Source organism: Schistocerca piceifrons, chromosome 3 (genome assembly GCF_021461385.2).
Source record: "Schistocerca piceifrons isolate TAMUIC-IGC-003096 chromosome 3, iqSchPice1.1, whole genome shotgun sequence".
Lineage (NCBI taxonomy): Eukaryota > Metazoa > Arthropoda > Insecta > Orthoptera > Acrididae > Schistocerca > Schistocerca piceifrons.
In genome coordinates this window covers 185,042,590-185,061,486 of record NC_060140.1, presented here as the reverse complement: position 1 = coordinate 185,061,486, position 18,897 = coordinate 185,042,590, and the positions used below count along the sequence as shown (strand labels likewise).

Sequence of the window (18,897 nt, the reverse complement as noted above, 5' to 3'; positions counted from 1 at the left end):
AAGAAAAATAAAGAAAAAAAACTATTAGTTTTATAGTGCCACCGGTATTTGTGTATCTAGAGAAGAGGTTTGTCTTTCCGGTATCGAGCTGTCGCGCCGGCGTCACTTTAGGAAAAGCGGCGACGGCGCTCGGTGCTTTGCCGTGGGGTTCGAGCGCAGTTAACTACGGCCATCGGGGAACTGCGCCGTGGCGTGCCGCGATGAGCGCTTATGATACACGCTTGTTAACACGTCCTTAATTAGATTAAAACGGCGAGAGGGCCCCGCCAGCCAGCGCTCGCCGGTGCCCGGGGTCCTGAGCGCGCATGCGCTCGCCGGAATTACGGCGCACCTTATCTGCGCAGCCGGCGCTTAATTTCTAGCACGTTCTGCCGCTCGCGGGACGCGCTGGCTCCGTTATTAAACGCGTCCGCGGCTCGGCAAAACAACAACGGCACGAATAAACAGTAATTACTGGCGGCGGGCAATTTTCTGCCCTTTAATTGCTAGCTAGGGTTTCCTGCGGACCTGCCTAATTGCCTTCATTAACGCCGTATCGTAAGAGATAAGGCCGGCCGGTGGGAGGAGCCGACCATCCTCGTAATTTTTAAGTGCGTTAACAAACAAAGGAGCGAACCAAGCAGACGTGTCGAATCGCGCCGCCAGCCGAATAGAAATGTGGGAGCCCCGGCCTGGGGCCGGCTTTTGGTTGGTTGGTTGTCGGCTGGCCTCTGCCGGATGCGCCCACGCCGTTACTGCCGGCACTCTACGGCGTTGTTGGCGATACTTGTTGCTCCCAACAACGCCGCATTACGGCTCCTAATGAGCCACCAGTCGGATCGGAAGTGCTTCAGACCGGTGATTACGTGTGCGAGGCGTCACGAATGTTAGCTTAATATGAGGTTGTGGAGCAGTCTCTAGCTTTGTGGAGGCCGTCTGCATCCTCCTCCAAAGGCCGCAAATATTCTGTATTTCCGGCCTGATTCTATTTGTCCGTCGCACACGATGTGTGAACTTCAGCTCACATTGTCCTAATTATAGCAAAATATTAATAAAACATTTTTATTTTACAAAGTAATTTTTTTTAATACGGCAAAAGTATATAGATGGTGATTCAAAAGCCATGCCCCTTAGAAGGTAGTATTCATTAGTGATTTATTTATCTTGGCACAAAGGACATAGCTGTATTCAGACATATGACAGGAACGACCATTCCAAGCAAATCGGTGTGGTAAACCTGGGCTCGGAAACGCATACCTTAAGAGCTATGAGCACTTCTTCATCTTCGAAACTGTGAAACAAATCTCTTCTACTACAAACTCTTTAGTTTTCATGTTTTGAGAAGTGATAATATGGATCAAAACAAGAAAATGTCCAGTAAACATGGGCTTGAAAGTGAACACCTTAAAAGCTATGAGCGCTTATCCATATTTGAAACACATCTCTTCTAGCGAAAAAGTGCTTGTACGTCTTAACGTGTCCATTTTAGAGTCCATGTTTGCCAGACAATTTCATATTACTGTAGTTAAAATCATCTGAGTTATTCGCGTCATGTTTCTTCTAAAATGATCGTCGTTTCCACCCCTCTGCTGGGATCTTCCTCAGGATCTTCTGGTGTCCACTACTGCTATAACACTACAATGTTCTAGCAGTAGTGGACACCAGAAGATCCTGAGGAAGATCCCAGCAGAGGGATCGAAACGTCGATCATTTTAGAAGAAACATGACGTGGTCTAATAACCCAGAGGTTTTTAACTTCAATGACAAAGGCCACTAAAGCCTGCAGACTTACATAATTTTAGATTAGTCAGACAGTGTCTTCGTTTCCGTATAGTGTTGCAGGCCTGAGGTACTTGAATTCTGCATATTGTGAGTTCAAAAGGTTCAAGTGGCTGTGAGCACTATGAGACTTAACTTCTGAGGTCATCAGTACCCTAGAACTTAGAACTACTTAAACCTAACTAACCTAAGGACATGCCACACATCCATGTCCGAGGCAGGATTCGAACCTGCGACCGTAGCAGCCGTGTGGTTCCAGAATGTAGCGCCTAGAACCGCTCGGCCACCCCGGCCGGTTATTGTGAGTAATGGTAATAATTACAACGAATGGAAAGCCATGTCTTCTCAAGGATGGTCATCGCTGGCGCGTGCACAGAAATTCGATGAGTATACGCACTCGCTGTGCGGAAATTCCAAACGGAGTAAGTGCTGAAACATTTTAAAATACGCAAATGGCAGAGTCATGGCTCAGCTGACGAATCAGATGTACAGATTAAGAAAAGAATGCACAACCGCAGGAAAAGAATCCGTAAAAAAAAGACAGCGCCTGCTTTCCAAATTTTTAAAGAGCAGTTTTAAAGACGAATTTAAAGAGATGAATTTCTAGGGATGTACAAAATTTTAAAGCTCAAGGTTTAATTTTCATAGTAAATATGGCACATTATGAAAATCCAAGACTGCATTGTGCAAGAACTGTTGCTATTGGGATTGTAGTGTCACCGCCAGACACCACACTTGCTAGGTGGTAGCCTTTAAATCGGACGCGGTCCGTTAGTATGCGTCGGACCCGCGTGTCGCCACTTTCAGTGATTGCAGACCGAGCGCCGCCACACGGCAGGTCTAGTCTAGAGAGACTTCCTAGCACTCGCCCCAGTTGTACAACCGACTTTGCTAGCGATGGTTCACTGTCTACATACGCTCTCATTTGCAGAGACGACAGTTTAGCATAGCCTTCAGCTACGTCATTTGCTACGACCTAGCAAGGGGCCATATTCAGTTACTATAATCTGAACAGATAATATTGTGAATCATGTACCGTCAAGAGCGACGTTCCTCATTAATGGATTAAAGTTAAGTATCAGACTAATTATGTCCGCTTTCTGAACTCTCATTCTTTGTCATGTTCCAGACCTCACGTCAGTATAGTTCTTCCCTCCTCACATCAGCCTGCGTGAGCTAAAACGCGTGCATTTCGGCCTTCAGTTGTAACACGGTGTTGGCTCTTCTGCCAACACAACAGGGATGACACAGAATAATGACACTAATTCGAATTTTCAACTCACTGAAGACATTTCAAAATTAATTGAAGCGAAAAATTTTTTGAAAATTGACGTTGCGACTTTTGGTGTCAAAAGAATTCTTGTGTTCGATTGTGAAGAAGTGGTAAAAAAAGGAAATGGTCTTACGTGCGGGATATTTGTCAGTTGTCCGAAACAATTCAAATAACTATACACCAAGCACGCTGAAAACGGAAGGAGTGAAGGTATTTCTTGTTTTATTTCCTTTGCTGCCATACAGATGTCAAAGTACGTATGAAAGACTTTCACCGCTCTGAAAAAGGAGTACTCTGGATGGTCACCGAAAACTACAGTGCTATACCTTGAAATGCGTACAGTTAAAACTACGGTAATAGTAGTTCTAGAAATATCCATTTCCGGTCGCAATTTTTAGTCACTGTGGAAGAAAAGACAAGAACTGGGATTGACGGAGGAAGAAAGGGCCAGAGAAGAAGTCCGACTGTCTTGCCGTATGTGTCCCGCAAAGGCACATCTACGAAACAGAGGTGATGAAGCATGAATGGTAATAATAGTGGAAATGTCCAGTGGAGAAATGGTCATGAAATTTGTAGACTATGTGGTCAATCAACGGATGCAAAATCCTAGAACACAAATTGAAATACAGATTTTTTTTTAAAAGCAGCACGCGAACGCTGTCAGAGGTTGCCATAAGGAACTGAGCTCCTCAATAGATCAAAAACATTCGAATGTATACTTTCCGATAGATCTTCTGAAAGAGGAAGCAGTAAATGCTATATCTGAAATTAAAACGGGTTTCGTTGACGCGCCTCTCCAAAAAGGAAAGAACGGTACATCGACCTTGACAAAAGGTTAAAAAAATAATAATTTAAATCGACTAGGTGGGTTTAAGAAGATGTTTAAAATCTCTAGCCTTCATACAAAAAAATGACTAAGAAATCTATAAAATAAAACAAGAAATTTATTCATTCGTAGCAGAAATATTGTAGAAACAAAAGCAGGTAAGAATTAAAAAAATACAAATGAAATGGTTAAATAAAAAACTAAAAATGGACATTAAAAATTGCCTGTGCGCTATGTACGAGGGTGAGTCAAATGAAAAACTTAAATTTGAAATAACAAATCGAAATTTCGCGCCGTTATCCTGTAAGTTGGTAAGCGTGCTACAAACAGCGTGCAGAATGACCTGTAGGTGCCAGCATAGTGCAGAGCCACACATACCGTCGCTGTATCAGTATAAAGATAGCCGCCCCATTTGCGACTTGCGCCAGGGAAGAACAGCGTTCTGTTATTCGGTTTTTGGGTAGTGAAGGTGTGAAATCTATTGAAATGCATCGACGAATGAAGGTTCAGTACGGTGATGCATGTTTGTCACAGCATCAAGTCTACGATTGGAGTAGGAAGTTAGCAATGTGACTCCACAGAACACTGCAGCAGTTGAGGCCATAGTGAAGAAAAACCACCGAGTGACACTGAATGACCTTGCAGCATGTTTACAGATTAGTCATGGGTCAGCACACCACATTGTGAATGATGTGCTCCAGTTTCACAAAGTGTCTGCAAGACGGGTGCCACGGCAGCTGACTCCTGAAATGAGAGAACGACGTGTTGATGCTTGTGAAGAACTTCTTCGGCGCTTTGAACGAGAAGATGATGGCTTCCTTGCAAGAATCGTTACTGGGGACGAAACCTGGGATCACTTCCACCAGCTGGAAACGAAGAGATCGAGCAAGGAATGGCGCCGTTCCTCATCACCAAGTGATTTCCATGTGTTTGGACGACTCAAAGACGCAATGGGAGCAAAGAAGTTCCGTTATGATGAAGAGGTACGCCACACGGTGCGTAAGTGGTTGCGCGGACTACCAAAGAAATTTTTTTCTAAAGGAATTTATGTACTTTGTAAGCGCTGGAGGACTTGTATTGAGCGTGGGTGGATTATGTTGAAAAGTGATACAGCTTTGTACCACTTCTGCATCATAAATAATATTTTAAAAAATATTTAAGGTTTTCATTTGACTCACCCTCGTAGGTAGCCAATCGTAAGTCTCGATAAAATGTGAAGTGGAGTTCTTATTAAAGAATGCTCGGGAGAGGCTCCCCCACTGGCGTTGCTTCGTTTCAAGGTCGGAAGGCTAAAATATTCATGGTTGGAAATACCACGTCGACGTCACGTCACGCGTTGCATAGGTCCGTGGAAAAGTACATGATGCCTGTGGGACGCAAAATGCGGGCCTCGTCTGGGCCGAGTGATTTCGACAGGGTCGCCCATATTTACCAATACACTTTCGTAATGAGTCTTCGGAATGTCGTGGAAGCAGCAACACCTTACAGCTAGCACCATGAGTGTTGGTAGGGAATAGCCAACTCAATACCTACATGCTGCTGCATAAGCTGACTGGCCCAAAGCCCTGAATGTAACATTACTTTCATGAAATGGTTTTTGACATCGCAAAATCGGGCAAGACAGTGATTCTGTTGATTTATGAAAGAAATTATAGTTTCAATACCTACATGCTGCTGCATAAGCTGACTGGCCCAAAGCCCTGAATGTAACATTACTTTCATGAAATGGTTTTTGACATCGCAAAATCGGGCAAGACAGTGATTCTGTTTGATTTATGAAAGAAATTATAGTTTCAATACCTACATGCTGCTGCATAAGCTGACTGGCCGAAAGGCCTGAATGTAACATTAGTTTCATGAAATGGTTTTTGACATCGCAAAATCGGGCAGGACATTGATTCTGTTTGATTTACGAAAGAAATTACAGACGTGTAAGATTAAAGATTAGTTTGACGCTATGTTCTGACTGATGGTGGTGCACGTTTTGCAATCCAGTGGTAGGATCTGTGAGTTTGTTTGAAGGTAGTTGGATTGCTGCAGACCACTGATTAGTAATACGAGGGGCGTTTGAAAAGTCAGTGCAAAAATAAAAACTACTTACATGTTTGGGGTAAACATTTTTTACTTTCGACATAGTCTCCTTTCAGACTTGTACACTTCGTCCAACGCTGTTCTAATTTGTTGATCCCTTCCGAATAATAGGAATTGTGCAAATCTGAAAAATAGTTATTAGTTGCTGCAATCACCTCCTCGTTTGAATAAAAACTTTGCCCCGCAGCCATTTCTTCAAATTGGGGAACAAATAGTAGTTCGAGGGAGCCAAGTCTGGAGAATATGGGGGACGTGAAACGAGTTGGAATCGTATTTCCATTAATTTTGCGAACACAACTGATGAGGTGTGTGCTGGTGCATTGTCGTGATAGAAAAAGGACATTTTTGCGGTTCAATCGCCGGTGTTTTTCTTGCAAACCGGTTTTTAAACGGTCAAATAACGATGAATAATATGCACCTGTAATTGTTTTACCCTTTTCCAGATAGTCGATGAGGATTATCCCTTGCGAATCCCAAAATACAGTCGCCATAACCTTTCCGGCCGAAGGAATGGCCTTCGCCTTTTTTGGTGCAGATTCTCCCTTGGTAACCCATTGTTTAGATAGTTGTTTGGTCTCAGGAGTATAGTATTGTATCCATGTTTCATCCACAGTGACGAAACGACGCTTAAAGTTCTGCGGATTCTTCCTGAACAGCTGCAAACCATTCTTGCCACCCTTCACACGGTTCCGTTTTTGATCACTCGGAACCCATTTTGCGGATAGCTTTCTCATGTCCAAATATTTATGCAATATATTATGTACCCGTTCATTCGAGATGCCCACAGCACTAGCAATCTCACGCACCTTAACTCTTCTGTCATCCATCACCATATCATTTTATCCATGATTTCTGGATTCGTAACCTCCACAGGGCGTCCAGACCGTTCAGCATCACTTGTGCCCGTGTGGCCACTCCGAAAATTTTGAAACTTCGTATAAACTGTTATCATCGAAGGTGCAGAGCCATCGTAATGCTTATAAAGCTTCTCTTTAGTCTCCTGAGGCGTTCTGCCTCTCATAAAGTAATGTTTAATCACCACACGAAATTCTTTTTCGTCCATTTTTTAACAGTCACTCGACTTCCTTGATTCACACGAATGTCAAACACAAAGAAACAGACCAATATGGCTGAAACTTGGTATGCGTTCTTTCCAAAGATGCTAGTAACAAAAACAGGACCTCGATACGCGCCGGTGGTGCCATCTCTCGGACTTCGCATGGACTTTTCAAACGCCCCTTGTATAATAGTAGCGTCATATCTAATCCTATCTCACGGATACAAAGCGTGACTGGCAACCCTTATTTACACTGATGGTATTTGTGTAGCACTGCAGAAAATTAAACCGAGTCTGGCAACACACGTTTTGGGAGAGAGTCTACGAAGCAAGCACCGTTACGTGATTTGTCTTCCGCGCGGCGCGGCGCCATAGTACGTTGATTCTGGCTTCAGCCGCAAGAGTCATTTCGCGCGAAGCGACGGGAACTGCGATGGCTGACGAGGACGAATTTTTCAAGTCTGCTGTTTAAAATATGCCATTATAAACGACTAGCACATTGTGCTAAGTGATTACAGGAACTTTTACGCTAATGTGGCTGTTAGTAAAACTTTATCAGTAATGTTCACAGGAACTTAAAATTAACCAGAAGGCGGGATCAACAGGTTGACCGTTACGCTAGTACAAAATCACGAAGGACGAATGGCCGCGTATCGCCATGAGAAGGCGATATTTTCAAAGTAGCCATCTATTAAACTGAGATGAATCCGTGATTGTTTGAAGAAAGCACAGCAGGGTATCCGAGTAGTATACAGGGTGGTCCATTGATAGTGAACGGGCAAAACATGTCACGAAATAAGCATCAAACGAAAAAACTACAAAGAACGAAACTCGTCTAGCTTGAAGGGGGAAACCAGATGGCGCTATGGTTGGCCCGCTAGATGGCGCTGCCATAGGTCAAACGTATAGCAACTGCGTTTCTTTAAATAGGAACCCCCATTTTTTATTACATGTTCGTGTAGTACGTAAAAAAATATGAATGTTTGCGTTGGACCACTTTTTTCTCTTTGTGACAGATGGGGCTGTAATAGTCACAAACGTATAAGTAAGTGGTATTACGTAACATTCCTCCAGTGCGGACGGTATTTGCTTCGTGATACATTACCCGTGTTAAAATGAACCGTTTACGAATTGCGGAAAAGGTGGATATCGTGTTGATGTATGGCTATTGTGATCAAAATGTCAAAGTGGCGTGTGCTATGTATGCTGCTCGGTATCGTGGACGACATCATCCAAGTGTCCGGACCGTTCGCCGGATAGTTACGTTATTTAAGGAAACAGGAAGTGTTCAGCCACATGTGAAACGCCAACCACTACCTGCAACAAATTTTGATTACCAAGTAGGTTTTTTAGCTGCTGTCGCGGCTAATCCGCACATCAGTAGCAGACAAATTGCGCGAGAACTGGGAATCTCAAAAACGTCGGTGTTGAGAATGCTACATCAATATCGATTGCATCCGTGTGCCATATTCCTATGCACCTGGAATTGCATGGCGACGACTTTGAACGTCGTGTACAGTTCTGCCACTGGGCACAAGACAAATTACGGGACGATGACAGATTTTTTCCACGCGTTCTATTTAGCGATGAAGCGTCAGTCACCAATAGCGGTAACGTAAACCGGCATAATATGCACTATTGGGCAACGGAAAATCCACGACGGCTGCGACAAGTGGAACATCAGCGACCTTGGCGGGTTATGTATGGTGCGGCATTATGGGAGGAAGGATAATTGGCCCCCATTTTATCGATGGCAATCTAAATGGTGCAATGTACTCTGATTTCCTACGTAACGTTCTACCAATGTTTCTACAAGATGTTTCACTGCATGACAGAATGGCGATGTACTTCCAACATGATGGATGTCCGGCACATAGCTCGCGTGCTATTGAAGCGGTATTGAATAGCATATTTCATGACAGGTGGGTTGGTCATCGAAGCACCATACCATGGCTCGTACGTTCACCGGATCTGACGTCCCAGGATTTCTTTCTGTGGGGAAAGTTGAAGGATGTTTGCTATCGTGATCTACCGGCAACGCCTGACAACATGCGTCAGCGCATTGTCAATCCATGTGCGAACATTACGCATGGCGAACTACTCGCTGTTGAGAGGAATGTCGTTACACGTACTGCCAAATGCATTGAGGATGACAGACGTCATTTTGAGCATGTATTACATTAATGTGGTATTTACAGGTAATCACGCTGTAAGAGCATGCGTTCTCAGAAATGATAAGTTCACAATGGTACATGTATCACATTGGAACAACCGAAATAAAATGTTCAAACGTACCTATGGTCTGTATTTTAATTTAAGAAACCTACCTGTTACCAACTGCCGGCCGAAATGGCCGAGCAGTTCTAGGCGCTACAGTCTGGAACTGCGCGGCCGCTACGGTCGCAGGTTCGAATCCTGCCTCGGGCATGGATGTGTGTGATGTCCTTAGGTTGGTTAGGTTTAAGTAGTTCTAAGTTCTAGGGGACTGATGACCTTAGAAGTTAAGTCCCATAGTGCTCAGAGCCATTTGAACCATTTTTTTGTTACCAACTGTTCGTCTAAAATTGTGAGCCATAGGTTTGTGACTATTACAGCGCCAGCTATCACAAAGCTAAAACAGTGGTCCAACTAAAACATTCATATTTCTTTACGCATTACACGAATATGTAAAAAAATTGGGGGTTCCTATTTAAAGAAACTCAGTTGATATCCGTTTGACCTATGGCAGCGCCTTCTAGCGGGCCAACCATAGCGCGATCTGGTTTCCCCCTTCAAGCTAGACGACTTTCGTTCTTTGTAGTTTTTTCGTTTGACACTTATTTCGTGAGATATTTGGCCCGGTCACGGTAAATGGACCATCCTGTATATAAGGAATAGAAGAAGTAAAAGAATAAAAGAAACGCTGATGATGGCGATTTTTCGCTGAAACTACAGGTCGCTAACACACGTCTGTGTGGTGGTGCTCGTCTCGGATGTAGCCAGATAGAATGCTGATGGTGTCGACAGTTTTCTGTGCAGTCCTAAAGCATCGACTGCACACCGACCATCGCAGCGCCGCGAAACGGCATCAGGAAGGCGCTGACCCGCGCGCCATTGCAAAGAGCGGGCACCGCCACACCTCCAGGAAGACAGAGTTCAGCGCCCCCTGTCGGCGGTGATTTAACAACCCGCCCATCGCCGGTCGGCCCCAGTTCCGTCGCAGACTTCGAGAGAATCAGTACCGAAGCTGATACTTAGCCTACGTTCTGCGAGCAGTAATAGTGACAAGTACTTCTAAGTATGAGACACAGGATGCACGACAATAAGACAACTTAAGTTTCTCTTCTCTTCATAAATAAAATTCTCTATTAAACAGAAAGTGCTTTGTACATGATTTTGAATTTCTGCCAGCGGCCATCGCCACTTCTCTCCTTCTTTGTTTGTGTCAGTCCTGACTGCCACGGTAGCCGACACAACATTTTCATCTTCAGTGTATGATCGACAGGAGCAGGATAGGTGTCGACCAACATTCTGCTGTTACATAACCTCTTGTTGACTCGTTCCACTGGCGTAATGTTTTCGAATATCTCCTAACCTTCTGTATTCTGAAAGGCGGGCAACAGGAACCATCCATAAAATTGCATAAATTGTTATGTGTACAGAGAAAAAAATTTTTGAGACATTATTCATTATCTATACGAATGTTTTTGGATGGGGTCCGCCTTTAGCAAAACACAGTTTTTTTTTTAATGCGAACATGTTTCACTACAGTTGCAGCATCTTCAGTGGGCTTTTTATTTTTCATCTGTTAAAGATAAAGAATGTTCTTTACTGTTTGTATACATATAACTATTAGTTTTTAAATCGTAATGACAGATATTTGAAAAACACATGAATTCATACTTTTACCACATGGTGTGGTTTTTCTGTTGTGTTGTGTTTCTACACTGACTGTTTTGTTCCACAGTTTGTCATCTACAGCCACTTTCCCCTTAAAGTAGATAAATTGTTTAAGCCATAATTACGATTTGAAATTGTTATTTCTATACACGAAATTAATTAATTCTGTGTGTGTGTGTGTGTGTGTGTGTGTGTGTGTGTGTGTGTGTGTGTGTTGTGTGCGTGTCTATTTACATAATGTTTCACGTTTTCTATTTCCTCATCTTCATCACTGTCAAACACTATATACTGGGTTGCCACTGTCACTGTTTCACTGTTTACCAGCTCTACAAACAAACATGGACGGCAGTGGAACAGTTGAAGGTGTAAAAACAAGATGGCTGACAGTGGAATAGTTGAAGGTGTTCCTGGCGGTTGTTCTGAATCGTTCAGCGGTGTCTGTGAATTTTGTGTGTGTGTGTGTGGGGAGAGGGGGGGGGGGGGGAGCTGGGGTGGTAGGAGGGATGTGAGAGTTCTATAGGTTGGTCTTGCCTAACAATTAAAAAAACAAAATTATATTTTATAAAGCCAGACCCAATCCAAAAACACACATATTGTTAAAGCAAACACGGAAAAAAGAGCTTCAACCCCAAGATTATTATACATTATCTACTAACAGTGTAAAAGATGTAAGTATATAAATGATTTCATGCTTTGCATTTCTTTGACCGGACCTGGGTCGTTAGTAATATTCCCTATCTGAGACAATTTGTCTTTCTAGTTCTTCCTCCGCTTTCTTTCTTCTTGTAGCCTCCCCATCCTGTACTCTTTAGGGTTCCACGCCACGCTAAGGCGGGCCTGGTGTTAGTGTGCGTACCTCCTGAAACCTGTATGTAGGGGTAAGTTCCTACGGGACCAAACTGCTAAGGTCATCGTTCCCTAGGCTTACACACTACTTAATCTAATTCACACTAACTCACGCTAAGGACAAAAAACACACCCACGCCTAAGGGAGGGCTCGAACCCCCGACGGGGAAGCGCACCGTGGCAAGGCGCCTGAGACCGCACGGCTACCCAGCGCGGCTGAAACCAGTCGGGATCAAGTGCTTGCGCGTCTCCTTCGTGCTGGACCCTGTATGGCACATCGTATCATCACGTCGTTCACGTCATCTAAATCGGTAGTGGCCTTGTTGAAGAAACCATTAGACAAGGCAAGAACGCTGAAAATATAAATCATTATGGCGTGACAGGAATTCTGACAACGGCCTTGCCGCAGTAGCACGGGTTCCCGTCAGGTCACCGTAGTTAAACGCTGTTCGGGCTTGTCTAGCACTTGGACGGGTGACCGTCCGAACTGCCGAGTGGTGTTGGCAAGAGATGTGCACTAAGAGGCCAAATGAGGAGCTACTTTATTGAGAAGTAGCGGCTCCGTTCTCGTTAACTGACAGCGGCCGGGAGAGCAGTGTGTCCCTCCATATCCGCATCCGGTGATACCTATTGCTGAGGATGACATGGCGGTCGGTCGGAACCATTGGGTATTCAAGGCCTTTTCGGTTTAGTTCTTTTGATGCGAATTTTAACAGCACTGCGGAATACTACTGCGGCTACGACTGCGCTGATTCGCTTTTGTAGGTGTCTCTCTCTTCGGGCCACAGTTTAACACGTATCAAACTTTTTGAATTACAGTTATGAACAGGGATTTTCATAAAATTTTCCCATTTTTGGAAGCAGTGCTGGAAGTCTACTGGCTGAATAGCTATCAAAAGTAGTTTGAATCCAATACAAAGCAAGAACAGCATGCAGGCAATTCGTGGTTTGATTCCCTTTGGGTCTCGTGTATGGAGTCAAAATGCCATTTTTCCAACAACAACTTCAGTTTTGGTAAGACAAAGAAACAGAAAAACCAGGCGATCAGGGTGGGAGGACGACAGCTGTCATCTCTAAGCAAATAGAGAACCGAATCAGGAGCTTTAATTTTGCTGGGCCTGCCCCCTTTCAATACGGAGCAGATGACCGAATAATCGGCAACACACGTGGCTTATCCTGTATGAACACTGCAGAGTGCTCACGCACTGCCCCCTTTCAGGGGCATAACTGATACAAAAGGACACCTAGCGTCTCCCAGAAAGTATCAGAGAAAATTTTGTCTCTAAGAAAGTTTGTCCCACTTGATGTCATCTGTCACCCCTAGACGTCTGTAGCAAAGACTTTGAAACGCCCAGTTTAGCACACAGGCCTTTATCACTACCTTCAAATTGGTTCAAATGGCTCTGAGCACTATGGGATTTAACATCTGAGGTCATCAGTCCCCTAGAACGTAGAACTACTTAAACCTAACTAACCTAAGAACATCACACACATCCATGCCCGAGACAGGATTCGAACCTGCGACCGTAGCAGTCGCGCGGTTCCAGACTGTAGCATCTAGAACCGCTCGGCCACTCCGGCCGGCTATCACTATCTTTCGTCGTCGACATTTTGTCTTAGTTGTTGCAATATTAGCAATGCTGCACTCAACAATTGGAAGTGTAAATGTTTGTAGAAGTTACTGTTTCGTGTCAAAACGGATGATACTTTTAGTTTCGGTGAGTGTGAAGGTACGCTGATCTACATCTACATAGATATTTCGAGCGCTTACCGTACGGTGCGTGACGGAGGGTTTCCTGTACCACCACTACTCATTTCCTTTTCTCTTCCACCCACAGATAAGGCGAGGGAAAAACGACTGTCTATATGCTTGTAAGAGCCCTAACTTCTCGTATCTTATGTTTGTGGTCCTTAAGTGTGTTGGCGGCAACAGAATCGTTCGGCTGTTAGCTTCAAATGCCGGATCTCTAAATTTTCTCAATAGTGTTTCTCGAAAATAACGTCGCCTTCCCTCTAGGGATTTCCATTTGAGTTCCTGAAGTACCTCGGTGACACTGTGATCAAAAGTATCCTGACACCCCTAAAAACAAACGTGTTTCATGTTAGGTGCATTGTGCTCCTACCTACTGCCAGGTATGCCATATCAGTGACCTCAGTCGTCATTAGACATAGTGAGAGAACAGAATGGGGCGCTCCGCGCAACTCACGGACTTCGAACATGGTCAGGTGATTGGGGTCACTTCAGTCATACGTCTGTACGTGAGATTTCCACACTCCTAAACATCCCTACGTCCACTGTTTCCGATATGATAGTGAAGTACAGCACAAAAGCGTACAGACCGACCTCGTCTGTTGACTGACAGAGACCGCCGACAGTTGAAGAGGGTCGTAATGTGTAATAGGCAGACATCTATCGAGAACATCACACAGGAATTCAAAAGTGTATCAGTATCCGCTGCAAATACTATGACAGTTAGACGGGAGGTGAGAAAACTTGGATTTCATGGTCGAACGGCTGCTCATAAGCCACACATCACGCCGGTAAATGGCAACCGACTCCTCGCTTTGTGTAAGGAGACTAAACCTTGGACGACTGAACAGTGGAAAAACGTTTTGTGGAGTGACGAATCACGGTACACAACGTGGCGATCCGATGGCAGGGTGTGGTTATGGCGAGTGCCCGGTGAACGTCATCTGCCAGCGTGTGTAGTGCCAACAGTAAAATTCTGAGGCGGTTGTATTATGGTGCGGTCTGTTTTTCATGGAGGGGGCTTGCACCCCTTGTTTGGCGTGGCACTATCACAATAATGGCGTACATTGATGTTTTAAGCACCTTCTTGCTTTCCACTGTTGAAGAGCAGTTCGGGGATGGCGACTGCATCTTTCAACACGACCGAGCACCTGTTCATAATGCACGGCCTGTGGTGGAGTGGTTACACGACAACAACATCCCTGTAATGGATTGTCCTGCGCAGAGTCCTGACCTGAATCCTATAGAACACCTTTGCGATGTTTTGGACGCCAACTTCGTGCCAAGCCTCACCCAGCTACATTGATACCTCAGTGCAGCACTCCGTGAAGTATGGGCTGCCATTCCCCAAGAAACCTTCCAGCACCTGCTTCAACGTATGTCTGGGAGAGTGGAAGCTGTCATCAAGGCTAAGGATGGACCAACACTATACTGAATTCCAGCATTACCGATGGAGGGCGCCACGAACTTTTAAGTCATTTTCCGGTAGGTGTCCGGATACTTTTGATCACATAGTGTACGTGTTGTTTGAACCCACCGGTAACATATCTTGCAGCCCGCCTCTGAATTGATTCGATGTCTTCCTTCAATCCGATCTGGTACGGATCCCAAACACTGGAGCAGTACTCAAGAACAGGTCGACCCAGCGTCCTACACTGACGCGCCGAAGAAACTGGTATAGGCATGTGTATTCAAATAAAGAGATATGCAAAGAGGCATAATACGGCGTTACGGTCGGCAACACCTATATAAGATAACAAGTGTCTGGCGCAGGTGTTAGATCGGTTACTGCTGCTAGAATTGCAGGTTATCAGGATTTAAGTGAGTTTCAACGTGGTGTTATGGTCGGCGCACGAGCGATGGGACACAGCATCTCCGAGGTAGCGATGAAGTGGGAATTTCCCGTACGACCATTTCACGAGTGTAACGTGAATATCAGAAATCCGGTGAAATATCAAATCTCCAACATTGGAGCAGCCAGAAACAGATCCTGCAAGAACGGGACCAACAACGACTGAAGAGAATCGTTGAACGTGACAGAAGTGCAACCCTCCCGCAGACTGCTTCAGATTTCAATGCTGGGCCATCAACAAGTGTCAGTGTGGGAACCATTCAACGAAACATCATCGATATGGACTTTCGGAGTCGAAGGCCCTCTCGTGTACCCTTGATGACTGCACGATACAAAGCCTTATGTAAGCCTCGCCTGGGCCTGTCAACACCGACATTGGACTGTTGATTACTGGAAACATGTTGCCTGTTCGGACGAGTCTCGTTTCAGAGCGGATGGACGTGTACGGGTATGGACACAACCTCATGAATCCATGGACCCTGCATGTGAGCAGGTTACTGTTGAAGCTCTTGGAGGCTCTGCAATGGTGTGGGGTGTGTGCGATTAGAGCGATATGGGACCCCTGATACATCTAGATACGAATCTGTCAGGTGACACGTACGTAAGCATCCTGTCTGATCACCTGCATCCATTCATGTACGTTGTGCATTCCGACGGACTTGGGAAATTCCAGCAGGACAATGCGACACCCCACACGTCCAGATTTTCTACAGTGTGTCTCCAGGAACACTCGTCTGAGTTTAAACACTTCCGCTGGCCACCAAATTCGCCAGGATTGAAGATTATTGAGCATATCTGGGATGCCTTCAAACGTGCTTTTCAGAAGAAATTTCCACCCCCTCGTACACTTACGGATTTCCGGACAGCCCTGCAGGATTCATGGTGTCAGTTTCCTCCATCACTACTTCAGACATTATCGGAGTCCATGCACGTCGTGTTGCTGCACTTCTGCGTGCTCGCTGGAGCTCTACACGGTTATTATGCAGGTGTACCAGTTTCTTAGGCTCTTTAGTATATAGCCGGCCGTTGTGGCCGAGCGGTTCCAGGCGCTTTAGTCTGGAACCGCGTGACCGCTACGGTCGCAGGTTCGAATCTGGCCCCGTGCATGGATGTGTGTGATGTCCTTAGGTTAGTTAGGTTTAATTAGTTCTAAGTTCTAGGGGATTGATGACCTCAGAAGTTAAGTCCCGTAGTGCTCAGAGCCATTTGAGCCATTTGAACTATGGGACTTAACTTCTGAGGTCATCAGTCCCCTAGAACTTAGAACTACTTAAACCTAACTAACCTAAGGACATCACACACATTCATGCCCGAGGCAGGATTCGAACCTGCGATCGCAGCGGTCGCGCGGTTCCAGACTGCAGCGCCTAGAACCACTCGGCCACTCAGGCCGGCTGTAACGTTACTCCCAGATATTTTAACGACGTGTCTGTGTTAAGCAGGACGCTAGTAATACTACATCAGAACATTACAGGTTTGATCCTCCTACAGATCCACATCAACTTACATTTTTCCACATCCCGCTTTGAGAGTTTGTACATCCCCGTTTAGTTTTTTGACTAGTATTTGTCACAAACTATTCGCTGAGGGAAAAATTTAAACATTTAGGACTAATGAAGGATAGTCGAAATTTATAGGTAAGGAGACTAGAATAAGTGACGAGGACCTCTTTGGTTTTGGACGGAATGAGTTTCGACACTACTACGTGTTCATTTTGATAATATACACACTTTTGTATTGACATCCTTGTTAGCCTTTCTCTAGTTAATCGGTTTTGCATCTGAATACATAGCGGAAAAGAGATTCCGCTAATAGTGCTTGCCTTTTACTGATTTTAACAACACAGCTTTCCCAGAAGTTGCGCGTAAACGGCAAAGGAATAAACAGTTTCAAAACGATTCCAGCGGTATCAGCCCGCTCCGGCAAGCCGTGTTTCCACTCTTATTTAATGACGTCGACGCCAGCGGATCGAAGCACCGCACGGAGATCCGCCTCGATAAAGCCGCAAAAGGCGTCGACGCTAATACGCTCCGGGTGGTATGTAAACGGCAGCAGTGGCCGCCGGAGCGGAACGCTCGTCAAGATTGCCGCTGCTAGTTACGGCGAAACAGTTGACTGCCTCGTTGCCGGCGTCTCGCGCCGACAATACGTACCTCAGCTTGCGCCACCGAACAACAGTGCTTTCCAGGACGCGGCCGATCCGTTTGTACGAGTCGGCGAGCTTATCAGCAGCTCGTGTGGCTCGGCGCTAATTTGGTTAGCAGCGGAGCGTTGCTAATACGCGGATCGTGGGGCTTATCGGGCGGAATGCCACCCGGCGGCCGAAATCGGCACCGTTCTCCGGTAATTGTCTTCCTGGTAGTTCTCGGCGCGCACAAACAGGTGAATAATGCAGGCGGGCCGCGGCCGCGTAATGAGCCAGCTGACCGGCGGGATTAGAAGGCCGCCGTCTTACGCGCCGCGCTCACGCACCCCTAATGGCGGGCAAATTACTCACAAATTGATAAGTGAGCCGGCGCGAGTGCGGGCGCCACTTGATTTATTCAGCGGTTTTAGTTAGAGGGCCTCGCCCTGACCGCCTATTAAAGTTGCAAACCGGCGCCCGACATGCGACCGGCCGCGCTCCGGGCTAATCGCTCTGTTTGCGCTCGCTGCCCCCCCCCCCCCCCCCCCCCTCCCGCTGCGCCGGATGGAGACCCTGGCAGGGTCGCCAACGCCGCCCACGCATCCGCGACGGGCCCGTGCGGGGGCGTCCGTGGGACGGGAGAACAGCTGCGGATTCCCACGCTGGTGTTCAGTGTGGCTGCACAACCTGAGAAGCGTCAGCTGAAAATTGAAGAAAAGAAGGAAAGTTTTGCGTAAATTATACCGTGCCCTAACAAACAGTATACGAATGACTGTGTCTCATTGCTATCCCGATTACTCAAAATACGTCAGAGTCGAGATTGAATGTTGTATCACTTCAGAACCGAAACCACTACAGTTGGCTTCTGCACGATACGCCACTCAGTAACGCATACCAGATTATATTCCTGGCTTGATCAGTCTGGGAGCGATCTGCAGTGTATGATAACTGAAGAAAACTTCACGAGCCAAGATCGCTTTGTTATCGGGTTTTATGCTTTTGAATTTTTACAACATTTTGTCCATGAGTGGTAAAAGTCACTTCACACTATCATGAAGATCACTTCGCATCGGCATGTGGAGCTTTCAGTTGGCAGTGAACATGAACACTTGCATTCTCTGCATTGTACACTGAAGAGCTAAAGAAAATGACACAACACCCTAATATCGCGTAGGGCCCCCTCGAGCACGCAGTAGTGCCACAACACGACATGGTATGGACTCCAATAATCTCTGAAATAGTGCTGGAGGCAACTGACACCATGAATGCTGCAGGACTGTCCATAAATCCGTAAGAATACGATGGGGTGGAGATATCTTCTGAACAGGACGTTGCAAGGCATCCCAGACATGCTCAATGAAGTTCATGTCTGGGGAGTTAGGTGGCATGCGGGAGTATTTAAACTCAGAAGAGTGTTCCTGGAGCCACTCTGTAGCAATC

The 18,897-nt window shown here is 45.7% G+C and overlaps 1 non-coding gene across 1 annotated transcript; it reads right to left on the bottom strand.

Annotated features, from left to right (window-relative positions):
- Nucleotides 1-16,639: 16,639 nt before the first annotated feature.
- Trnas-gga lies at nt 16,640-16,723 on the bottom strand. Its single transcript is given in 2 exon segments — nt 16,640-16,674; nt 16,684-16,723. It is a non-coding gene; the product is annotated as a tRNA-Ser (tRNA).
- Nucleotides 16,724-18,897: the final 2,174 nt, after the last annotated feature.